Here is a 21737-nt window from a genome sequence, read left to right as displayed (position 1 = left end):
TAATACACGCATTTGGTGCTCAAGATATGTTGCTGCTTATTATCAGTGTTGAAAAGAGCTGTGCTGCTTAATATTATTGTGGAAATGTTACTTTTTAGTTCTTTTTTCCCTTTAAAATCACTGTGAATTTAAAATTAACAAATCTTATTTGATCTTTTTCAGGGTTCTGTAAATAAAGTTTAAAAGAACAGCAGAGATTGTATTATATCATATATCTTACTGCCACCTTTGATCAATTTAATGTACTTTCTTCTTAATAATAAATAAGAATCTAAATGTTTATTATAATATTACAATGTTTCAAATAAAATGTATAGATGTTTCTCTTATTTAAATGATTTAATGTAAACTATCAAAATCATATTAATATAATATTTAACAAAAATATGTAATTTTTATTAGTGAATATATAGTATAATATTCTAAATGTTTAAAATATGTATAATGTTTGAAATGAAAATATTTGTGTTTCTATTAAAATTATTAAAAATTAAATTTTGATATTTCAGTTAAATATTATGATATTTTGAATGATAATATAGCAATAGTAACATATAGTAAAATATTAAATACCTGTCACTCAAATGTCTTACTGTCACTTTTGATCATATTTAAAGTACTCTTTTTCTTAAAAAAAATGAATAAAATCTTACAAAAGCATTTATATTTTCAGGTACTAATTAGTGTCTCAGTAGTCCCTCTTATTTTTCTAATTTAATCTCTATATGTCTTTTTTTATATTTATTGTATTTAGATCTATAATCTTGAATTATAGCTATAAATGTATTGGTTATTGATCATATTATGAAAATGAATGATATCAGATTTTCAGAATTTCAGTATCGGTGCATTGTTGCAAACTTCATATTTGATATTGCTCACAGAAATGAAAATATGTTTGGAATCAGATGCTGGCTGTGAAAATTGGAATACCTTTTTGTTTGTTTATTTATTTATGTGTTCATGTAATGTTTTTACCTGTAGGTTGGAGCTATAGTTTTTGTGAACGCACTAATGTACACTTTTGTGTTCTGATTCCTGGACTGTGATTTTTGATTAAATGTTTGATTTCCGTGGTCTGGAAAGTGCCAGCAATGGTTGAAATGACCGAGTCACTTGATGACCGCATCTCTTTTTAATAGTGGTTTGAGGGTGATTTGGTGAACATGGATCACGGTGGAAATAAGATGGCTACATGTGCGTGGGTCAAACCTCCAGCAGGGTTTATTCAGAAAGCTTCAAACACAGTCGTTCAGTGTGGAGCTGCTGTGAATGGAGCCAGCGTTTCAGGACTCTGAATGCTTTAGAGATCTGCTGTTTGTTGATACAACCGTTTCTAAAGGTTGTAAAAATCCTTCCTTTGCTGCCTTTGACTGAGTGTATTTATTGAACACGTTTCCACACATGAGGCGTCAGTATTCGGTGGAATAATATGAGATGGTGATTCTGTGTGATTTGTGTGCTGTGCCTTGGCGGTGTAATTTCAACACAGCTTTGTCTTTTGAATGTGCTTGCTTGTGCTAATGTGTCTGAGATTTGTTGCCTATATTTATTTTCAGACGTTGTTCAAAGTCAGCATGAAACTTGTATGGAATATTGCAGTGTTTATTATAATAAGCTTTAATCAAAAACATTAACTTCCCCTCGCATGCAATTAGCAAACAACAACGATCCAATCAATTCCCGATGGACAAAATCATGCCCCCCCCCCCCCCCCCCCCCCCTCATTTAAGAAGCCGTTTCACTCATATTATCAAGTCATGAGAAGAAAAAGCAACATGATTTTTGCTTCATATCTACTTTGAGCATTAGTGACTTGCCTCTTGTTTCTTCAGATGTTCACTTTATATGTTTGGAAATATTACTCAGTGTTTTTGTGTGTTTGTGTCATAGTTATTCTGTTATATCATCACCCATTTATTTGTCTATCCATCTGTCTCCACTATTCTTGTACATTATTTTACTTGGTGCTTTATGTATCTGTGCTGTTTCTCCTGCCAGCTGTTTTCACCTAATATTATTCTGTAAAGGCCTAACTCGTTCAGAATGAACACATAAGCATCATTTTAGCATGTTTGTATTATTTGTAAGGTTGTTTTAGGATATTTAACACTAGCGATATGGTCTCATGGTAGAGTGTGACCTCTTTACTTGAATCCATGTTTTAGACTTTTAGAGGGTAGAAGGTTGTACTGGCCCAGTTACACCACCAAAGTGAATTTTCCTGCTTAATTCGTGACTTTATTACAGAATCAGGTTATCTCTGCATCCTTTTAGATTTGGCTTGAGAAGCTGAACTGATGTGGATGTTAGGTAGAAAGTCTCTGGAGGGACGTTAAAGCTCATGTTTGCAACTAAAATTCTATCTTTTTTGTTCATGGAAATAAAGATGAAATAAAATATTAGATGAAAAACTTAACGTAATGGAAATTAGAAATGTTGCTTGTCAGCTGACTGAAATAAATTAAAACATTAAAATGTATTTCAGGACAAATAAATAAATAACAGGGCTTGCAAAATGTCTAAATCCCTGGTATCCCTTCAGGCAGGTACTCTTCAGACTTTGGTAGCCCGAAAATCAATTTAACTAGCCCAAATAAAATAAAGATGTCAATCAAAAACATGTTCAATACACAAATATCAACGAATATCAAGGAAAGTTTTATTTGACTATTTACAAGATATCTGCAGAATTCTTAAAAATCTATTTAAGGCAATTTGAAATAATTTCTTATACCATTTAACGTATTTAAAGCTGTCGAAGGCCTTAATAACTCTTCAGTTTAGTTGTATCAAATTTAAGGACCCGTGGGAGAAATGTTTCCTCTTAATTTGTTTCTTGTTGAGCAAAACTTCTCTCTATCGGTCAGACATTTCTGTCACCAGCAAAAGCATTCTTTACACCAGACCTGTACAGCACACACAAATAAGTGTGTAACTTTTAACTTTAATGTGCTATTTATATTTGATTTGACCCTTGATGTAACTAAATGATGTATATTTTAGGTTTCCTGAGAAATCATTTTTACTGAACAATACACTGCAGTTCAACAGTTTGGATCAATACGGTTTTTAAAGAGGTTTCTTTTGCTCATCAAGGCTATTTGATAACAAATACTGAATATTACTTCACAACATAATATTGTGAAATATTATTGCAATTTAAAATAAATGTTTTGTATTTTAATATACTTTCAAATATAATTAATTCTTGTGAAGCAAAGCAGTATTTTCAGAGTCACATGATCCTTTAGAAATCATTTTAATACGCTGATTTTTAATCAATGTTGGAAACAGTTGTACTGCTTTTTTATTTTGTTTATTTTTTATACTGTATTTTTTGGGACCTGTGATATTTAAAAAAAAAAAAAAAAAAAAAAGTTAAAAAGAACAGCGTTTAGTCAAAATGGAGATTTTGTGTTACAATATAAACTATTCAAAAGTTTGGGGTCAGATATTTTTTTCTTTCTTTTTTTAAAGATACTTTAAAAAAGTTTAAAGAAAGTTAAACTTTATTCAGCTAGGATGTGTTAAATGGATAAAATTTACTTAATAAAGACTTCTATTGTTAGACAATATTTCTATTTTGAATAAATGCTGTTCTTTTAAACTTTTTATTAATCAAAGAATCAAAGAAAAAAGTAACAGGTTCCAAATAAATATGAAGCAGCAGAACAGTTTCAACACTGATAATAAATCAGAATATTAGAATGATTTCTGAAGGATCATGGGACACTGAAGACTGGAGTAATGATGCTGAAAATACAGCGCTGCTCACAGGAATAAATGCTATTTTAAAGGATAGGTATTAAAATAGGAAACCAGTATTAGAAATTGCAATAATATTTCACTATATCACTGTTTTGATGAGCAGGAGACTCAGTCAAAGACTCAAAAACAAGGTCAATTATTTATCAGGTTTATAATATAGCCCTAACATAATATATCATCAAAACAAACTATTTAAACTGATAGAATAGAATAGAATAGAATAGAATAGAATAGAATAAAAACTTAAGCTGAGATCTGTAAGTTATATATAAAAACCGTGAACATATGAATTCTTCTATAGTTGTCTAAAGATAATTATGAAGTACAGTAATACTCTTGTGTGTGACTGTACATGTCTCAGAGTTTTGTTACCCATCCTCCACTATTTCCAGCACTTAATCAAGGCCCTCTTCTTTAATACATGAGGACGTTTTATTTCACGTCATTGCGTTTGCGTTGTCTCTCGTGTTGAGCGCACCGCAACCATTGAAGTATTCAGTTTCTACAGCAACTCATTTGGTGCATCGTTCTCTTTCTATAAAACCTGTAAACCGCATTCACCGGCTCTAACTCTGTCGTGACATCAGCTCTAGAGCGGTTTGCCCGAGCATTGCTATTCTTTTCCTTTTACTGGCGGCATTCAGTCAAACGGCTTCCCAACTCATTTTTGACATTATTTCTTCTGCGCAGTCGCACACTGCGTGGGAGCCCTGTATTTAAGGCCCATCGGGCAGGGCAGTGATACATTTTGGTAGCCCGACTGGAAAACACAATAGCCCCGGGACGACGCGCTAGCGATTTTGCGAGCCCTGAATAAAAAAGATACCTAAATTGCAATGTGGAAAAAATAAAATGAAACTAAGTTAACACTAAAAATTGAAAATATAAATAAATTAATAATAATTATAACTACAAATAATAAATAAAACCTAATTCAATGTAGTGAAAACTGAGTATACAAATAATACTGAAATAAAGCGAAAACTGAAAATATAAATAAATAATAATTAGTATTATTATGATAATAAATAAAACCTAATTCAAAATGTTAGTGAAAACTATTATACTGAAATAACACTTATTGTGATGTACATCAGTGGCACAGTGTATACAGTATGTCCCCAGATATATTTTCACTGTAAGGTCCAGTTATGGTATTTTGTTTTTATATTACAAGGCAAAAAAAGGAAAAATATGCACAAACAAATAAGATCTATAAAAAATGCGAAAAAAATGATAGATAACCTGAAAGCGGTTTTCCACTGCAGAAGCAACACGGGTTGACACAAGTCAGGTGAGCACTTTCATGGGTCTTTATTCTTCATTTGCATTGCCTCGTCACCCCTGCATTGTCTTTCTATCTCTGTGTATTCTCTGCATCTTTTGCTGTCCCTCTGATTTGGCAGCTTGGCACCCAACTCAATGTGTTGCTCATGACAGCTTGTATTTCCTCTTATCAACCCTCCTGTTATCATAGCGTGGCACACAGGCCCAAGAGAGGCCTGCTCTGATGCTATCATCAGCTGCAGAGCGAGCCGCCGAACCATCAGCACATCAAAGCGGCTGAGAGGGCCTCTCTTGCCAACCAGAGAGCTCACAGGATGGGCCCGAGCGAGTGGTATGTGCCCCTCTCGGCATGCCGGAGATGAACTTCTGATAAGCTGAATGGCCAGAGAGAGGAGGAAGAGCTTGGATTTGTGCGGTTTAGACTTTTGCTTTTGCAAAGGGGTGGTTGATTGCGATTTTTCACTTTTTTAACGTTAGTGTGTAATGTTGCTGTTTGAGCATAAACAACATCTGCAAAGTTAAGACGCTGAAACTCTTTTAAAATTATGGCAGTTTAATGCCTACAAAAACGGCTCGTAGGGACTACAACGAGTTACTTCCTGGGATTGTGATGTCACAAACACAGAAATGTGCATAAACCCCGCCCCCGGGAACATGCAACAAAGGGGGCAGGGCCATGCTGTGCTGCTTTAGAGAAGAGGAAGAGTTGTTGCCATGCTGTCAAAAGTAGGAATGCACAAACAAATCTGTTTATATATGAATCGCGATTCTGTCTTCTAACAATTCTAATGGAATCACAAGTTTTAAAACCTTAAATTATATTAAAAGCTAACATAAGCAGTAGCATTTACAAATAACAGCGTATCTAAAAGTATTAGACAATAAAACACCCCATTATGAGCCGTGCTTGCACAGGTTCTGCGCGATCCTCTTCACTAATATTCTCTGGGTCTCCGTCGGGCTCAAATTGATAAGCAATATAGACAACATCATTAATTGTTCTGAGGTGAGGGGCGTGACATTTCTGGACTGCACTAGAGGCGGTTTAGCCAATCACAACACACTGGGCCAGCTGACCAATCTGAGCCCATCGAGGGAGGGGCTTCATAAAAGCAGGAAATCATCAGAGCGTTCATCGGAGAAAGGAAAGAGCGGTAAATTATCTGACAAATAATGCTTTTTTTTTTTTTTTTTTTTTTTTTTAGATTACACAGATGAGTAAATTATAATTTTTGGGGGGTGAACTGTTCCTTTTTTTTCTTTTTTTTTTTTTTTTTTTCAAGTAACACAAATGGGGTTTTAGTTTTAGCTAGTTTTAGTTAACTGTAAAAACCCCGGACCAGGCTGAATGTACCACCTATCCCAGGAGAAAAGAGAGAAGATGAAGGTGCACAGGCCACTCAGCCGATATCGGCAGAGAATATCAGGATGCCTGAGATGCCGAGGATGGTTGCTTCTCACTTTCTTTGTTTGAGCATGAACAGAATCTTCTGTACAGACGCTGATAGAGACGTGAGGCCAGGGAGGAAAATGTAAGTAAGGGATCCAGGATGATGGTGGAGACTACAATAGGCAGTCTGTTCTGTGTATAGCCGTCTGTGTTTTTATTTTCACACTTCTTGCATGGCTGTGGAGCATCAGGTAAACTGCAGTAGGTCATGTGATTTACAGTGTCTTAGTATTTTTATAGGTCTCTTCAAAAGGTTGAAGGTTTTAGATTATTGTTAGGTATTGTAAGGCTGGTTTCCATCCATGTTTTTATGGGTATTGCATTAAAAAAATAATTAGAGGATGTGCATATATTGCGATAGTTATACCATACAAATTTAGTTTTTTGTTTATTACCAAACAAATTCCTAGATGCACACAAACAAACGTGACCTCAAGTCATGTGACCAAATAAATCTCTCATAAAATTACCTCCCTGAACTGTCTGACCATGCGTTTCTCTTGATTTCTTTGTATGTCAGCACAATGTAAACTGCAAGTAATTTTTACATTTTAATAAATGATCTGCAAATTCCAATTCTGTTTGCATTTTGCACAAATTTTCTCAGATTTAAAAAAATATATATTTTCGCCTCCTGGATTTCACCATGTCCCCTTAGGTTTTCCTTTGGATGGACGCATTGTTTTATATGCAAATCAATTATATTTTTTGCATAAATTGACAGTTTGGATGGAAGTTATTGTTGAGAGAGGCTATCAGAACTTGTCACTTTTATATATCAGATCCCCAGTTTGATACGCTAGTATAATGCATTTGGTGTACTGGTTATCTAGCTTATCCAGACAGACTACCTTGCCAGTCGGCTTCATCAGGTGGTTAGTTAGTTTTGCTATTGAGCAGCATTATTTTTACTTGTGCAAAAATTAGCCAGCTTGGAGTTTCATTGTAAAATGATATGATTTGACAATGCTGTAAAAACAGTCAGTGAAACCGCTACTGCATTTTGTTAAATTCTGAGGTACAGTATGTTGGTAGAACATGGCTGTGTTTGTGTTTGTGTATCCTCTGTTGAGCTTCATGCGGCGTTGCTGTCCAGTGCTGCTGCCTGGGGGCTAAATACAAACATCTGTCAGATATGATCTTCATCAAAGCTGGGGTGATGGTGAGATGTCAGGAGGTACGTGTGAAAGTGACAGACAGATGGTTGATTTCAGTGTTGAGTTGCCCCTCAGGGTTTATTAATGGCTTCACATATGAATAAAATATGGATGAAACATTTGTTATGATGGAACAGGAGGTGTGCTCATGTGACGATGGCATTTAGTGGCTTGTGCTTTCTTCTGGATGACTTGGTAAGATGTGGTGTAAAGCTATAGATCAATAGTCATCTCTAGACACAGTAGTGGCTCCATGGTTTGTAAGATCATAAGCTTTGTTAACTGTTACATAGAATCAAGGCTTTAATAGTTGCAACTAAATTGAACACAAATGCAACAATTTTCAAAATGGTGTTTCTATGCTGTTTCATTTTGTGAGAGGTTAATTATTTTGAGAGTGTTCGCCAATTTTTCTTGCAAGCATCCATGAACAGTGCGAGCCGATTCATGAACAAATGACTCTTATGAACTGATTCTTTTCAATGAGTCAAAGATGCCTGAAATTGACATATACTGTAGTTCACACTGATCTTTTTGACTCCCTCTGGGAATTGTACAGAATCCCTTATTTATTTTGGTTCTGTCTGTTTGGAAAAAGGCACATTTACTTGTAATTAAAGATATATTGGTTGTTGTTCAACATAGTGATGTTCTGAAGTTCATATGATAAGGTCTGAGGAAAAATATCTTTCAGTGCTTTTGTGAGGGAACACAAACTTTCTCAGGTGAATGCACTGCTTTTGAAATATGATTTTTGCTTCCATCTCCTATTTTCTACCATCATGTCTCCTTAGGGACTCCTTAGGTTAATATGATTTGTCATTGTTCAAATGAGGTCTGTTTGTAATGCTGAATCATTCGTGAGGGAATGCTGTTTGAGAGTAAAACCGTAAAGTGGTGACATGTTGGAACTACAATCAACTCTATTTCTCGTCAAGTTCTCCCATACAGTCAAGACTCGCAAATGCTGTGCAAATCGATTCAAGTGAATCATTATCAAGAACCAGTTCAAAAGATAGATTTGTCCACAAATGGGCCATAATTGCTTTCAACCTCCCTGACACAGACTTGAAGTCCAGAGAACGAGTTGCTCATTACAATGAGTAAATTAGCTTTAGAGTTGAAAGTCATTTTCTGTCCATATCACCTTCAGAGGTAGTTGACCATTAGCCTACCTTTAGAAAACAGCCTCCTCTGATCCTCCGTGTGTGCATGTATGTGAACATTGTTGAGAAGATTGATGTTTAACTCTTGAGCATTGGAGGCGCTTCTCTTCCCCAGACCTCTCGGTGCTCTCTGTGTTTGCCAAGCAGACATACTTGGCTTACCTTTGGCAGAGGGTTCTGTAGCATTCTGGATCCGAACAAAGCACTGTTTGTGTAGCCTGCTCTCTGTACAAATGTTTGGTGGAATTCAGTCGACCGACCGTGTCCAGCCCACCGCTAACCCCAGAAGACCTTCCACAGTCCTTAAGAATAATAAGCCTGTTTCTCGAAGGAACCGTGTTGGTCGAGGATTGTGAATTGTATCTGCTCTGGTTCATGTTGACTTTTCTTCTAGACCGCTTGGTTTCTTTCCATCGATCTCCACGAAGTCTGGGATTTGAACCACCGTTTCCTTTTGAAGCAGGAATATCCCCTTTAAAAGTTCAGTTTCAATCAGACTATAGCAATAACTTGTGCTTGAAAATGCCATTTAAATGCTTTAGTCTGATTGAAACCATGCTAGTGTGTTTTTTGCAAAGTCAGACCAACGTAAAGCACTTCTATTTAATTCAGAATTGATAAAAATATAGAATACTTTTTTGAGGGAACACCTTGTACACTAGCAGGTGTTTTGGATATTTTTTTTCCAGCCAGATAGTTAAACTGAATGGCTTTTGGTCTATCATTTCTCCTAAGCAGCAGAAATCGGTGTTATATCTGTGTGTTATTGTGTGTGTGTGTGTGTGTATCTACGCTGTGGTGTGTGTGTGTGTGAGTGAGTGCATGTGTTATTGTGGTGTGTGCTTCCCGTAAGCTTTGTTTACTCACCTCACCCATATGAGTGGATGCACATGTGTCGAAGCGCTTCTACACGGCTTCACGTTCTTCTCTGCACAGTGCTGCCATCTCAAAATTCATCAAAAATATTAGAAAGCAGCTAATGTTATAAGTTGAAGGTCATCTGTTGAAATTAGTTTTTTGTGTTTATTATAATTATTATTATTATTTTTTTAACTAAAGCAAAATCTGTTTTTCATTTAAGGAAAGCTTCATACTTTTTTTTTTTTTTTTTTTTAACATTTCCTCCTTTTATGTCTGTGCTTTCCTCTCGCTCTCGCTCGCTCTGTCCCTCCCCCTGTTTGATCTTTCTTTCATGCCTTCCTCCTTATTCATTTGTGATCTGCTCTGGCCAGCTGTTTTTCCAGTGCTCTGCTCCTTTGTTCTCCGTGACCTCCGGGGGCTCAGTAAGGGCTCACCTCACTCGGGCCGGCCCAGCGGCGAGTGGCTTGATCTGGACATAGTTTCTGCTGCGAGCTCCTCTCTCCCAGGCAACCGCTGTCTTTGTGCTCTACCCCTCGCTGTTTGCCTTGGGTCGCTTTCTTGTCCCTGGGCCTCATTTGTTTTCGCTCTCTCTCTATCTCTGCTGGTCTTTCTATCAGTCTGTGTCTTTCTTTGACTCGTCATTGGTCCCACACCCCCTCCGTTCTCTATGGGGATGGTCCCTGTTTGATCACTGTAGGGGGTGGCTCAGGGCTTTTGATATGGTCACTTTGGCACTGGCCACTCCATCCGGCGTCCACTGAAATCACTGGCCTTTGAGTGTTGTAGAGGCCTTTGATTTAGTTTTTTATTATTTTAGTTTTTTTGCAGTGCTTCTGGACTGGTTGGAAAGGATGGGATCCTCTGTTGCCCCCCCCAGTCCTTTGATGGATGCTGGCCCTGTGAATAGAGGCTTGTGTTGGAACAGATTTTGCTTGTTGCTCAAATAGCTGCCGCTGCAGTTTTGATCAAAGGGTGGAAGGCGAGTCTAAAAGAGATACAAAAGTTCTGTATTAGTTCAAGAAGCAACCGAAAACTCTGAGCGGAACAAAAGTTTGAGAACCCCCTTGCAGTTTGGTCCTTAGGGGGGAAAAAATTCAATTGTAGTTCTCTCTCTGATTAATCAATTAATCAGTTCATGCATGTATGTATTTATTTACTTTTTTGTTGGCCTAAACAATCAAAAATTAATTATATATCAATGGCTATACAACAACTAATAATAATAATAATAAATATACCCCCCCCCCCCCCCCCCGTGCTTGTTTGTGGGGCTGTACAGTTTGACCAAAAGACTATGTATCAATGTTACTATATAATAATTATAATAATAATACAGTATTATTGATATTACATAATAAAAACAATCAAAATAATACATTACTACTGAAATATTTCACTGCAAAATAAAGTATTTAAAAATTACCGAATTAAATATTAAACAGAAATTTTAATATTGTAATATTTCACTGTATAATAGAGTATGTAAGAATATTATTATAAAAATAAAAAAATTATATTTCACTCATTATTACTAAATAAAATATTAAACAAAATAAGAGATGCTGTTGTATTGTAATATTTCACTTAAGAAAATTATTATCATTTATAGTACAGCTATAAAATTACAATACTAAAATGTATGGTAGTCATGTGGGACACCGCCACATTTAATGTGAACCGAAATGACACTAAAAAACGAAGAAGAGCTGCGCTTCACTCTGGAATACACGGCACGTATATTTAACCCCCTAAATGCCTTATTGTGATATTCAGTTTTATTAGAGTTAATTGTGCAGCCCTATCAGTCCTGATAAGTCCTCTAGTTGCTTCTTAACCAAGACTTGGTGAGAGTGTAGACTGGAAGGGCCACTGGGATCTTGCCTATCCTCTTCTGTGGCGGAAGGGAGTTGCAGTCTATTAAAAAGTGAGTCAAAGAAACAATCTCTCTATTCGCCCTAAGGTGAAATCTTATATTTGACATAAGCTCACAGGACTTAGAGGTCCACGCAGTGCGAGCACTCCGGCTGGGGGTGATGCCGAAGCAATGACTCGCTCCTAATTAAAAAGCGTAATGTGAGTCGTTGAGATGGCTGATTAAATTGGTGCAGGGATTAGGACTGATCTCCCCGAGTGAAGGGTTTTGATGTTGGCCGCCGCATGCATGGAGGAGGGACCAGGGCCTGCCAGGTCAACGGCCAGAGATCAAAGCCATACCATTCATCCCATTCCTCAACAATGTTTCCATAATGCTGCCTGGGCAGCTGGAGCACATAATGTCGGGATTCGCTGGCACATGGTGGAAAAGTGGTTTAGATGTTTGTTTGTTAGTTTGAACGGTTTTGATTCATGTCTCATTTTCCCGGGGTTTGATATGGGTTTTATTTGCTTTAAAGGGTCACGTCATGAGCAGGCCTTCTCTGCAGACTTTTTTCCACATTTTCTGCTGAGCTTTTCTGGGAAAGTGTATGGAATCGATTTAAACAAGTCAAATGTGTTAAACCGAGCTGAGTCTATTTTCAGATTGATCAAAAGTGGAAGTTATAATGTTACTAAAGATTTCTCTTCTTTCTGTTTCTATTCATTAAAATAAATCATGAAAAAAGTAACAGAATCAGTATGTTTGAATGATGACACTGAAGACAGCTTTGCCTTCACAGGAATAAATTACATTGTAGAATATATTGCGATACAAAATGGTTATTTTAAAGTGTAATGATATTTCATATTATTACTGTTTTAACAGTATTTTTGATCGAATAAATGCAGATTACGATTAATCATGATTAATCACATCCAAAATAAGTTTATGTAATATGTGTGTGTGTGTGTGTGTGTGTGTGTTTGTACTGTGTATATTTATTATGTATATATAAATACACACACATACAATATATATTTTGAAAATAATTACATTCATTTACATGTGTATATTTATATTTGTATAATTTATATATATATATAATATATAATTATTAAATATATATAATTTTAAATTTTTCTTAAATATATACATGCATGTGTGTGCGTGTATATGTGTGTGTATGTATGTATGTGTGTATATATATATATATATATATATATATACACAGTACACACATATTATGTAAATAAACATATTTTGAATGAATGAATGAATGATGCATTTATATAGCGTTTTATTGTGTATTGCTGTACACCCGAAGCGCTTTACAATCATGTGGGGGGGTCTCTCCTCAACCACCACCAGTGTGCAGCATCCACTTGGATGATGCGACGGCAGCCACAGCACAACGGCGCCAGTACGCTCATCACACACCAGCTACAGGTGGAGAGGAGAGAGAATCAATGAGCCAATCAAGTGGATGGGGATTATTAGGAGGCCATGATATACAAAGGCCAGTAGAGGGAATTTGGCCAGGACACCGGGGTTACACCCCTACTCTTTACGAGAAGTGCCATAGGATTTTTAATGACCACAGAGTCAGGACCTCGGTTTAACGTCTCATCCGAAAGACGGTGCTTTTTGACAGTATAGTGTCCCCGTCACTATACCGGGGTGTTAGGACCCACACAGACCACAGGGTGAGCACCCCCTGCTGGCCTCACTAACACCTCTTCCAACAGCAACCTAGTTTTCACCGGAGGTCTCCCATCCAGGTACTGACCAGGCTCAACCCTGCTTAGCTTCAGTGGGCAACCAGTCTTGGGCTGCAGGGTGATATGGCTGTGACGATGCGATTAATCATTTGACAGCACTATTTAGATTAGACCTTTGGCATCATCTGATAGTAACATTCTCTTGCTAATCTGTAAAATAATATTTTTGTATTTTTAATAAATTAGTCTCTAGTTAAATGTAGTCAAATCTCAAAATTAATATCCATTATTCATGCATAACGTTAAAATGTTGTGATGCCTAAATTCACTTGAACATTTGGAAACAATCAATTTCAGTTTTTTTTTTTTATATTTTATTTGTAAATGCATTCTTTTGCTACATTCTTGTTTGTTTTGACAGCAGTCTTTTGCGAATGAACAAAAAGGAATTGTCCTCTTATTTTGTCGTTTGATATGCTTGTGACTCCACAAACTTGATCTCAAGTTGGTAAGATTGCATTGACAAAGAGGAGATTTTTATTTATTTTTCTTTTTTTTGCAAAATGTTAAAACCACCAGCAACCAAATGAATGTCAATTTAGGTCATTTTCTGGTTTTGCAAAAGCACAGGCCTCTGAATCTGTGAAGCAGAAAAAAAGCTGATGTAATGGGTTTAAGGGGAGTCAGACCTCCTCGCCACCCCCAGCACCTCTCCAACTGGATATGTTGAATATTTCATTGGAGTTTCTTCTCCTTTGCCGTCTCAGATCAGATGCTAATGCCACCCTGAGAGATGGCTGCTGAAGTGGAAACTTTGGGGGAGTGAAGTTTCTGATTGAGTGGTTTGGTGCTGTTTGGTGTAGGGGAGGGAAGACGAGTGAAAAGGACGTGGGGAGAGAAATCCCAGCCTTGGCACTCGCACATGGCTCTCGCTCCTTTTAGGTTCTCCCAGCGTTGCAGGTTTCTTTTGTACTCAATGCAACGCCTCCAGATTCTTTATAGTCAAGCATCAAAGACACGCACTGCCTCCGTACAAGAGACTTATGGGCAGGATGGGTGTGAGAAGACTGTTGAGTTCAGCCCCATTGAGTCCGAGTTAATCTCTTAGAAGTTTTTTTCTCTGCAAATCTCTCTTCTCATGGAGAAATATTGGTGTAACTGTATTGGCCTGCATAGAGAGACTTGTCCAACCTGATCTCTATATACACCCTTATATGAGTAATTGAACATATTGAGGGCATTTTTGACTTCCTCCCGGCTGGAAAGCTCTCTTGAACATGATTTAGTCGTCTTTAACCTTAACATGACTTTATTGGTGATCAAATGGTGCACTGACTGCTAAAACTGGCCTTTTTCCTGCTGTAGAATGAGAGCGTATCTCTTTCTTAGCACCGCTTTGTTGCTTTCCACCCATGGCATTGATACAACAATTCTTGTTTTGATGTGCTTCCAAATAGCTTCCGGTGTTTCAGTGTATGGCGTCCAAGATTCTCCCTTAAGGAATATACCAGAGGCTCTGGCTGTTCCTAAACTCTACCTGTCTTTCCTTGTAGTGCTCTCATAACGCCAGGAAATGGCTTTTTCCCCTTCTTTTTTACATACACTTGTTTCCTCTGGAATATCATCAACCCAAGCTTCCTTCAAGTTCTCTGGAAAGGAGCTACGTGCAGGGAAAGGAGGAAATTCAGTAGAGCTAAAAGGGGTTTTCAATTAAAGACAGCTGAAGCTGTAAAGTAGGGATGCACCAATATTAAAACTCTAGAGGATACTGAAAAGCCAGTTGTTTTCATGTATGGCCAATATTTAAATTCCATCCTTTTGAAAAAATGCTAATATGTAATTAAAATTGATTCTTTACAGTAAGGTACAGTTCTCTAACATTATTAATGCGGCAGCTTACATGGAATAACAATGAAGCAATTTAAGCATTTGTTAAATTGGGTTAGTGATTTATAGATATTCTAATACACTTTTAAAATGTCAAGTTTCAGGCTTTAAAATGGATGAATGGGGGTGCCAGGGGTGCACAAACTTCTCTAATGTATGCTGAACATGAAATGGCAATGGAAAAATAGTGTTTATTGACTTTAGGTCAATAAATAGATCAATAAATGCCTTAAATGGTTATTCATATTTAGTTCATATCACCCAATGCATGCACTAGTGTTAACAAATTGATCTTTCTTGTGAAGTCAGTCATTTTTTAAATGATACAAATTAAATATAAGCATTGCAATATTATGGTGAACATTATAAAAAAATAATTTGGAGATAATGTTGATAATGTGCGCTATCAAATTGTTAATGTTTCTAAAGATTACTTTATGTGAGGGTAATCTAAATGTAACAGAAGGGGAAATGAGCATGTATGATGCAATATCCAACAGGGACCTTTTTTTTTAATTGATTTAGTTTTGTTTGGCAAAAAGACATTCAATTGATCAAAAATGACATTAAATGCATGTGTAATCTTACAAAACATTTCGTTTTCAAATAAATGCTGTTTTACAAACTTTGTTCACAACAAGGTTTCTAGGCACTTCTAAAGGATCTTGAGACACTGAAGACTGGAGTAATAGCTTTGGTGTCACAGGAATAAATGCCATTTTAAAACCAGTTGTTTTAAATTCTCACAATATTTCTGTCTTTACTGTATTTTGTTCTCATATAAATGCAGAAACTTCTTAAAATCATTTAAAAGTCTTGCCGTCCCCAAACGTTTTGAACGTTAGTGTACACTGTGCATCCCTTCTGAGAAGCCGCTGGTACCAGTAGTCAGTGCTCTGGAGGCTTATGGAAACTGTAGAGCAGATTGAAGTCTGCATGTCATGCCTCATTAACTGATTATTGCCTTATGTCCTCACATACTTTGAATGCAAGTGTAATGAAATTGGGCATGACCTTCAATTCAATCCACATGTGTCCAGAAAACCCTCCATCCATCCAGCCATCTCTTCAGTCCAGTCCCACGTGTATAATCAAACCAAAGGTTCTGACCTGGAAATGAAGCGTTTTCTTCTGTAGGGCAACCTTGTTAAGAAAACAAATCTAAGGCAACAGAAACTCAATCTAACCTAGTGGCATAGCGAAGGGCGGGGGGCTGGTTAGCGAGAACTAGAGGCCGTGGAGGTGCAGAAAACACACTCTTTCCAATTTCCATGGCCGCACATTCTTGAGTCTTATCATTCGACGGCATTTATCTCTGTAACTTGAGAACGAGCGAGTCCAGAGGCTAGAGTAAGCTTTTGAAGGATCTACCAGAGATTGGTTGAGTGATTCTCCACCCCCTTTTCCAGGACTGCCCCATGTCTGGGTCGTTCTTTTGATTGACAAGTGGCGTTGGTACAAGGGCTGCTTGTTGTGATCCTCTGGTTGACGGTGGGCTGAATTACCATTGCAGTGGAGCCAAATGTTGTGTGTAGAGGGGTGGAGGATGATGCCTGTGGTTGAGTTTTGTGTGTGTGAGGTTGTCAGGGAATGGGTGGATATTTTGACTGGTTTGTCTCTTGGGAACCCTGTTTTTGCTTTCTTTGAAAACAGGTCACGCATGAGCAAGCGCTCATGTTTTCCAATGGATTCCCATTGGTTCTGTCATAATTGTGATGGGAACGTAATGCACTGCCACCTTATTGCAAGTTTCTTTTAAAGAGGTAGTTCACGTGAAAATGAAAACCTGGTTATCATTTACTCACCCTCATGTCGTTCCAAACCTGTACACTCTTAAAAATAAAGGTGCTTAAAAGGTTCTTCACAGCAATGCCATAGAAGAACCATTTTTGGTTCCACAAAGAACCATTCAGTCAAATCTCTTTCTTACCTTTTTACCTTCTTTCAACGCACATAACTTTTTGTGAAACTGAAAGGTTCTTCAGATGTTGAAGGTTATTTATGGAAGCATTTAGACAACAAAGGTTCTTCTGGCATCGTGAAGCACCTTTATTTTTAAGAGTGTGTGGAACGAAATAAAATATGATAAAATGTTTTGGCCTAGCATTGAAAGCGAAACTTGATTCTTGAAAATATCATCTTTTGCATCCTGCAGGAAAAACAATACTAGGGCGAGTAAATGACAGAATTTACATTTTCACTTGAACTATCCCCCTGAAAACAGATCAAGCCCTTTTAGATCTTGGCAATGCACCAGAATTCCCTGCTCATGTTGGGCCATCCATGCCGTTGATCTCTGAAGGTCATTCTATGTGATGGGATGTGTTTGAGACAGTTGGAGATGGTCTATATGGTGTTGACCTTTAAAGAGAGAGCTTACTGGATCAGCCCAGTCATCTCCAGCATTGCTTTCCCTCTTTCAAGAGCCGACCCAATGCCTGCACACTTGTTTAAGTGGTAAGACGTTAAGGTCGGTTTAGTATGTGTGTGAAAGAGAGGGTGTGCGTATAAATAGAATTGTCCAGTCTATATGTGCCCATTGATTTTTAGAGTCATAGGGCCAGTTTTACTAACAGCTTGCACCAGCGTAAACCATCTTTTGGGCGTTAAAATGGCACTGTCAGGTTTTACTGAAGACGCGCAATGAAGAATTAGCGCTGAAAAGGCGTGGACACAGTTATTTTTGCGCTTGACCTTATTGAATATGCATTTGTAGGTGTTTCCCTTTCAGATACAAAATTTATAGGAGGAGATTATTAAAATGAATCACGCAACGCGTCTGATTAACTTTTGCACTTGTCAAATTACTGCCATTTGCGCCATTATTTAACGCCCAAAAAAAAGCATGTCAAACTATTTTGCGCTTGAAATGGCTGCAATTATTGTTGCTAGGAGGCACCGCAGAAAACAGAGAGCGCGTGGTAGAAGGTAGGGTATTTTTCCACACGTATTATATTATTTTGAGTGCCAGAAGAACACACAACTTCTAGCAAACCTTCATTTTTTTGTCCTCCGGTTCGTTTCAATGCACTATGGCTTCTTTTTCTTTATTCTTTGTTTGTGATAATGCTAATTTATGCTGCACTTGTTATATTGCGTTGGTCGAGATGTAAATGAGATGCATCTGTGTTCTTTAATTTGCGTGTTAGTAAATCACCCGCAGAAATTTCCCCTCCCATCTGTGCTTTTTTGGTATTTGGCTAATTTGCCCTGTTTAGTAAAACTGGCTCATAGTTGTTTGTTTTCCACTTGATAGGAACAAACACTCATGTTGCTGGAATGTTTGACTGACAACAAGACACTAGAAACTTGTTTCGTAATGCACGTAAAACTCAGAGCTGTGGAAATATGATTAGTGAATCTGCTCATTCTGGAAAGGATCCGCTCGAGTCTGGCCTGTGCCAGTGGAAATATGGAGGTGTATTACTCGCTTTTATAGTGACACATTTTTCTGGTTTATTATTTATGTTCTTAGCAGATGTTTGTATCTAAAAACCTTTGCGAAGAAATGCGTATGTTGTTTCTGGGAATGTTACTAATAGAGATGCACAGTATATCTGTGCAATATCAGTTACTGGTTAGAATTAATCAGCGTCTGTAGGTATTGTATATATTAATAATGCATGCTTATTTCCCCTAATTTTGCATCTGGATTTGCTTTGCCATCATTTGAAACTCATGTAGAGTTAATTCTTATGAATTAAAATACATATGAATTTGCTAACATGTTAAATGTAGAGTTTTGCAAGTCTTAAAATTAATATAGTTTTTTTTAACACTGTACATTTATAACATAGCTCTTATCTGATGTTTGAACCGAAAGGACTTTGAAGAAACTACATATTTTCTCCACAACAACAATACTACAGCGAGAATAAAAGTTACGACTTCTTTCGTTGCATATACATTTGTGCGGTGTTATGCAAATCTTCCAGCACAGTGATGTAGATTTGTGGGCGAGTGATTAAATGAGACATTTCAGGAAGGCATGGATGAGTCTTAACTTTTAGAAAGAATATCTCTTTGGGTTTGAGACTTTAATCTTTGCGACTTTACGTATCTTATATATGCACAAACAGCTTGTAACACTACAAAGACAAATGAAAACCGCGTTATATGACCCCTTTAAAACATGTTATAACATTTTGACAGTTTTAAAATTAGTGCTGTCAAACGATTAATCGCATCCAAAATAATGGTTTTTGTTTGCATAATACGTGTTCTGTGTATATTTAATTATTATGTATATATAAATACACACACATGCATTCATATATTTAGAGCTGTCTATATTTATATTCATATAAAATATATTATAAATAAATAAATATATTTTAATATATAAACATAACATTTTTCTGCAATATATACATGCATGTGTGTGTTTATATATACATAATAAATAAACACAGAACACATACATATATTATGTAAACACATTTTTTATTGTGGATGCGATTTAATCGTTTTTTTACATTTTTATTTTTTATTTTTTTTATTATTTTTTATTATTTATTTAGACAAAATATTGTAATATTTTAGAATATTTTTCTCTCATTTTGTTTAAGGCTTTTTATTTTTTTGTATTTTTCTTAAAATTCACACTTTTTATTAATGACCATTTTGTTTCTTCTCGCTTAACCTCCCACCCGTCTCTGCCACTCTCTCGCGACCATTTTTCCTCTGAAATATTTATTTGTGATGACCGGGCCAGTGCCATGGCATCAGTGGTGGCATCGGCCATTCCTTGGCGCGGGAGCCCTCGTCTGTTCCAGCGCTCTAATCGCATTCCAGCAGAGGCCCGGCAGTGGCTTGCTCCGCATTCCACAACTCTGGGGGCTTTCCAAGAGCCCTGCGCAGGCATTCCTCTTCGCCGGGACCTTCAAAGCGAGGGAGGGACTTCAAAGGCTTCGGTGAAGCTAGGTGTTGATGACTACAATCCTCCCGGGTACAGATTTACCCGCCTCCTGAACTTCAAGAGCAGTAGTGGTAGTATTCTGGTGTGCACTTTTGCCTTCCTTGCCCATAAATCATGTCAAGTTAACTCTCGACGTATGCTGGATTTATTTTGCACCTAGAGGCTGGCGTATGAATGTTGTTGTCATGAGGCTTTCTCTCTTTCTCTGATGTGGCACTTTAGACTGAATGGTTTACAGTGGGTGTGAACTGATAGTTGTTGCATGGTGAAAACTGTGTTTTTATTTGTTACGCATTGCGATATCTTGATTTGTAGTTTAATATTATTTTACATTTATGCATTTGGGGGACTCGTGACTTGCACTACCGTTCAAAAGTTGAGTTGACCATGAAATAAATGAATATTTTTATTCAGGATTGATCAAATGTGACAGTTCAAATAAATGCTGTTCTGTTTTTTTCTTCTATTCACCAAAAAATCCAGAACAAATATTTTCAACATGGATGGTCATAATAAATGCTTTAATAATGGAAAATTCAGCTTTACCATTACAGGAATAAATTATATTTTAAAATGTTCAAACAGAGAACTGCAATACCGTTTCACAATATTGCAGTTTTTACTGTGTTTTAGTATAGATAAATGCATCCCTATTTTAAAAAAAGAAATCTCAGTGACCCCGAACTTTTGAACTCTATAGTGTATATTATTAGGTTGTGCATTGTGTGGGAATCAAACCCATGACCTTGACATTGTTAGCATCGTGCTCCATTTTGCCTGTTTTATTGAAAATATATAGAACTTTAAACATCATGAACTACCAATATCATAGCTTGCCTTTAAGCCCTGGAAATATTCTTAAACATGCCATTTTTCTAATTCTAGATTGTTCCTCATGTTCCTGTATTTTGTCGTTTGAGTAGCACACATTTCCATAAGAGAGCGAATCATTCTCACGCCATTGATGGTTTCAATCTCTACTCACAGTCTTATAATAGACTCGCCTGTCACTTCCCCTCTGCTAAAGATGTCCTCCCCGGTGGCTCGATGATGCATGTTTGAGTCTTTACATGATATTAAGTGTTTGCTCTGGTCTGAATGCACCATTTGTTTGCTTACGTCGTTGTCAAGGGGACAGCGTGTGAAATGGTTTTTCAGGGAGACGGCACAAGACTCTTTTGGCGTTCCTGTGGCTCAAACAGTAGAGGATGACGTCAAGGTCGTAGGTTCGATTCCCAGTGAAGGCCTAAACAGTTTCAATAAGTGGATAAAAAGTGGCTGACAAATTCTTGAAGTGTGTGCAGATGTCTTGGTTATAAAGAAAAATGGTTGTACCTGCCATCATAAAAGCAAACTGTCCTTGAAAATACACCAGTACACAAGCTGTTTTCTAAACCTTGAGCAAATCTGAGATGCTTGTGGTTGGTGGTTCATGATGTCACCTCCTTTGCAGTGTGTGCGCTACATCTTGGGTACATATACATGCTTTCTAGGCAAGAGTTGTTGGAGTCTTATTTGGCCGAAGGTGACTTTTGCAACTGTCGTTCCATCGGTTTTGTCTAGACGACAAAGGAGAGGAAGTCGCCTCCTTTGAAAAAGGGCCCAGTCTGTCTTTATGAGATAATATTACACCGTCAGAGCAGGCCCCACCTGCAAGGCTTCTC

The 21737-nt window shown here is 37.1% G+C and overlaps 1 protein-coding gene across 2 annotated transcripts in view; it reads left to right on the top strand.

The window, feature by feature from the left end:
• The window catches only part of znrf3 (zinc and ring finger 3), a 71853-nt gene that overhangs the window by 12004 nt on the left and 38112 nt on the right, over window positions 1–21737 (top strand). Inside the window, exon 1 of one of the 2 annotated variants that reach the window (XM_079417446.1) lies at window positions 19964–20155. The exons of the other annotated variant lie outside the window; for it this stretch is intronic. The gene's annotated coding sequence lies outside the window, so the exon portion shown is untranslated. Of the gene's footprint in view, window positions 1–19963; window positions 20156–21737 lie in introns of those variants that run through there. 2 annotated transcript variants of the gene reach the window in all.

This window comes from Barbus barbus (assembly GCF_936440315.1).
Source record: "Barbus barbus genome assembly, chromosome: 5".
Lineage (NCBI taxonomy): Eukaryota > Metazoa > Chordata > Actinopteri > Cypriniformes > Cyprinidae > Barbus > Barbus barbus.
The sequence above is the reverse complement of the archived record's forward strand: the minus strand, read 5'-3'. Positions and strand labels throughout refer to the sequence as shown.